This window comes from Lynx rufus, unplaced genomic scaffold (assembly GCF_022079265.1).
Source record: "Lynx rufus isolate CCGP_SWC_20201006 ecotype Redwood Valley unplaced genomic scaffold, mLynRuf1.p SCAF_4, whole genome shotgun sequence".
NCBI classification, from domain to species: Eukaryota; Metazoa; Chordata; class Mammalia; order Carnivora; family Felidae; genus Lynx; species Lynx rufus.
The window spans coordinates 18,507,399-18,512,556 of NW_025814856.1; positions in this window are offsets into that span (position 1 = coordinate 18,507,399).

The window sequence follows — 5,158 nt, forward strand, 5'->3', positions numbered from 1 at the left end:
AGTGATCCCTGAGAAGTTCCAGCACATTTTGTGAGTACTCAACACCAATATCGATGGGTGGCAGAAAATAGCCTTTGCCATCCCTGCAGTTAAGGGTGTGGGGCTCATGATATTCTCATGTGGTGTTGAGGAAAGAACACATCGATCTCACCAAGAGGGTTGGAGAGCTCACTGAAGATCAGTGAAATGTGTAATCACCATTATGCAGAATCCACACCAGTATAAGATCCCAGACTGGTTTTTGAACAGACAAAAGGATGTGGAGGCTGGAAAATAACAGCCAGGAAAAAGAATTGTCACTACCCTCCAACCGCTATCCCAGATTTTCTTTCCCTCCATGGCTAAAACTCTCCAAAGAGGTATCTTTGGACACCTCTTTTTTTTTTTTTTTTTTTTTTTTTTTTAACGTTTATTATTAAGAGACAGAGCATGAGCATGGGAGGGGCAGAGAGAGGGGGAGACAGAATCCAAAGCAGGCTCCAGGCTCTGAGCTGTCAGCACAGAGCCCGATGCAGGATTCAAACTCATAAACCATGAGATCATGACCTGAGCCAAAATAGGATGCTCACCTGACTGAGCCACCCAGGTGCCCCTAAGAATGTTTTAAGAGCCTACTCTGCTTGTCACTGGGGCTTATAGCAAGGTCAGTGTTGGTCTTTGTGCCCATGGGAATCAGTGTACTGAGGAAGATTGACACTGAGCGATTACTGACATGATGAGAGAATGAGTACAGCAAGCTATTGATAGCATCTTCCCTGAAGAAAGTGTTTAAGCTCAGACCTCAGACTTCGCCTGGTTTTGTTTTCTAGCTTTATTTTGCCACTTTAAGGGAAATACTGCTATTGGAAATAAGGTGTAAAGTATTCCATATATTTTTAAGGCAGTACTTTGGGTATTGTTCAAAAGTAGTAATGGGTGTGAAAGGTGTGTCTGTCACCCTACAATGTCTCTGGGCAGTTTCCTGAGCCTTTGATCAGGATGCCAGCTACCTAAGGGCAAGATCTTGGGTAATTTTCTTTACTACTCTATTCCTAGGGTCTAACAACAGTAGGCACCCAATAGATGAGAGAATAATGCCTCATGAATAATACTAGTTGAATCCAGTTTTGATTGCATATCTCTGTCAGTTTATCAAAGCCCATCTCTTGACAAAAGAAATCAGTTTCTTGGTATAGGCAAGAGTTCTCACATAAGTCTACTTATTCTGGAGTAGCCTGAGATCAAAATACGTTAACTAGTTTTTTTCTTTTGCCAAGTTGTGGAGAATTAAGGAAAAAAAGATAAGATCATTATTTCATTAAGGTAACTTTGTTTTTCATATTTACTTAATTTATTTTGAGAGAGGGAGGGAGTGTGCATGTGTTTGAACAGAGGAGGAGCAGAGAGAGAGAATCCCAAGCAGGCCCCATGTTGTCAGCGCAGAGCCTGACACGGCTCAATCCCACAAACTGTAAGATCATGACTTGAGCAGAAACCAGGAGTCAGACGCTCAGCTGACTGAGCCACCCAAGTACCCTGAGAACTGTTGTTTTGTTTTGTTTTGTTTTTTACTTCAGAACATTAGGAAAAGCAGTCTTAAAGGACTTTGCTCTATATTGAACATATGTGGCTTTATTTAAAACAAGAAACGGGTGCCTGGCTGGCTTATTTGGAGCATGCAACTTGATCTCAGGTTGTGGGTTTGAGCCCCATGTTGGGTGTGGAGATTATTTAAGAATAAAATCTTGGGGCGCCTGGGTGGCGCAGTCGGTTAAGCGTCCGACTTCAGCCAGGTCACGATCTCGCGGTCCGTGAGTTCGAGCCCCACGTCAGGCTCTGGGCTGATGGCTCAGAGCCTGGAGCCTGTTTCCGATTCTGTGTCTCCCTCTCTCTCTGCCCCTCCCCCGTTCATGCTCTGTCTCTCTCTGTCCCAAAAATAAATAAACGTTGAAAAAAAAATTAAAAAAAAAAAGAATAAAATCTTAATAACTATTGTCTTTGTTTCTTTATTAGCTGGGAACTTGTTAAACTTTTCCAGACCCACATCAGCTGCCAGACAGGCCGTTGGGGGCACTGCTCTGGAGCTCAAATGGGCAGTGTCCACAAAAAAGATCAGCTACCAGAGAATTTGGGAGGGTGGCACTTCCTTCTGGATGGAGGCCATCTTTTTTTTCTAGGCAACTTCTTCAAGTTTAAGGATGATTATGTGCCATTTATGAACAGCCATACAGCTTTTATGGCAGGTAATGAGCCCAATCCAGCAAGCACCTCAGGGATACTCAGAAGTGCTTGTTGAACTGCTTTGAGAACGAGGCAGTCAAGTGCTAGTGGCCATTAAGTCTAGCAGGTTCTGGAATCTTGGCATCTACATCATCCATTTTGGGGTTTACCTTTCTCTATGTTTAACTTTTATATCTTCTTTTTTTAAGTAGGCTCCACACCCAGCGTGGAGCCTAATGCGGGGCTTGAACCCACAACCCTGAGATAGAGACCTGAGCTGAGATCAAGAATCAGGCACTTAACCTACTGAGCCACCCAAGTGCCCCTATGTTTAACTTTTAAATTTCATTGAACACATATTTGAGTCCCGTGGTCACATACTTTTACTTTTATCTGGTGATGGAAGTTTTACATACATCTACTCTTCCCCTGTGACTTTGACACTATATATAAATACGTACATACGTGTGAAAAGGTGTGTGTGTGTGTGTAGATACTGTGATGATCTGCATGTGTCCCCTCCCCTCACCAAATTCATACATTGAAATCCTAACCCCCAAAGGTAATGGTATTAGTAGGTGAGGACTTTGCAAAATGATGTTCATGAAGATGGAGTCATTATATATGGGATTAGTGCTCTTGTAAAAGAGATCCCACAGAGCTTCCTAGTCCCTTCTACCATGTGAGGATACAACAAGAAGTCTGCGACCCAGAAAAGGACCTTCATTTGACCATGCTGGCCCCTGCTTGGACTTCCCAGCCTCCAGAACTGTTGAAAAATAATTTTTTGTTGTTTATAAGCTACCCAGTCTGTGGTATTTATAGCAGCCTGAACCAAGACAGACAGACAGACAGATAGATAGATAGATAGATAGATAGATAGATAGATAGATAGAGAGGAGAGAGGAAGAAGAAAGCTATGTTACCCATTGTTCCAAAATCAGAAATTTCTACCTTTCCATCTGTTGTTAGGTTTTTTGATTACCCAGAGTTTCCAGATAACCCATAGTTAAAACATGTTTAAAGAACATGTTTAAAGAACATGTTTCCGGGGCGCCTGGGTGGTTCAGTCGGTTAAGTGGCTGATTTCAGCTCAGGTCATGATCTCGTAGTCCGTGAGTTCGAGCCCCACGTCGGGCTCTGTGCTGACAGCTCAGCGCCTGGTTGGAGCCTGTTTCAGATTCTGTGTCTCCCTCTCTCTGACCCTCCCCCGTTCATGCTCTGTCTCTCTCTGTCTCAAAAATAAATAAACGTTAAAAAATAAAAATAAAAGAACATGTTTCCTAGATGCTTTTCCACGAAAAAGATTTTACAGTATATTTGAAGCTTCTGGCTTGGAATCTACTCACCAACATCCTTTTACTTACTCTTTGAAGATCTCTTATCCAAAGAACATGGGTGCAGTTTTCTATAACCGATATCTGCCTTGTCATGGTCTAACTTTTAATACTTTTTTAAAAGTAATCTCCACACCCAATGTGGAACTCAAACCTCCAAACCAGAAATTAAGAATCACATTCTCCACTGACTGAGTCAGCCAGGTGCCCCTAATTTTTCATGTGTGTATATGTGACCTGAAAAAAACAGTTCCACTAAAATATCTCTATAAATAATGCCAAAGGGCAAATTATGCTAACTAAATGGCACTGGAATACCACCGTCTCTCTGACCAGTCCCAGGCCAAAATACCTCTTTTAATTACCCAAGAACCCTTGCCTTATTCCACCCCAAATATTACACATTTGGCTTTGGTAGTGGATTTATTTGTTCACTCAACAAATACCTATTGTGTACATACCATGTACCAGGTATCAGTAGAGACGCTGGGGATAGGTACAGTAGTGAATGAACTAAACAGACACAAGTCCCTGCCCTTCTGGAGCTTTGGTAGCTGAGGGCATGGACTCTGAAATCAAGTTTATTAATTCAAATCCCAGTTCCACTACTATTAACTCTGTGTGACCTACTCTCTCAGACAAGGTTACTGATGATGGCTTTGACTAGGTGAACAGCAGTTGAAGCAGTCTAGAAGTGGTCAGATGCTAAATTTACATTTTGAAGATAGTCAACAGGATTTACTAATAGATTGGGTGCAAGGGAGAAAAGACATAGATGACTGACTCCAGGGTTTTTGTCCTGAGTAACTGGAAGTAAGGAGTTGCCATTTATGAGTTGAGAAGGGCTGTGAAGGGGATGATGGTGAGTTTTGACTGTAATTTTGAGATGCTATTAGACATCCAACTACTAACTGTTAAATTAACCCTGGAAAATGACTTTCAGGAGCCTGTGCCTTGGATTGGAGAATATCAATCAAATGACACTCTGAAGATCTGCCTTCAAGAATTCTCTTAATTTCAGAGTGCCTGGCTGGCTCAGTCAGAAGAGCATATGACTCTTGACCTCAGGGTTGTGAGTTCAGCCCCATGTTGGATATAGAGATTACTTCTAAAGAAAAAAAAAATTTTTTAAGAATTCTTTTAACTTCCACAAACCTCATTTTCCTCACCTGCAAACTGGGTTTAATAACCATCTCATAGATTATAAAAATGAAAATAGGTATTTCTAAAGCACTTAGCCCAAACAATCTAGAGTCCAATAATGCAATAGTCGGTCAACTACCTTAGTTCTCTTAAAACTGGGTTACACGTGACGTTTTACATCATGTCAGTGAACACAAACTGTACTCTTTTAAGGCCTTTGTAACAAAGGCAAAGAATTACCAATAAAGGTAAGAGTTCTCATCTGGGTCTGCAAATGGCAGATTGGCAACTCCGCCCTTGGTTTTGAAAAACAACAACAACAACGAAATGCGCAGGAAATTAACACAGGGCGTGAGTGACAGGATGCCTTAGCGACCACACTTCCCAGCAGTCTACGCGCAGTCAGACACCGTCGCGGATTGGACGCCACCTCAAGAGGCTGGTGGTGCGGGGGAGGGGACAGGCGCGAGGTACTGTGG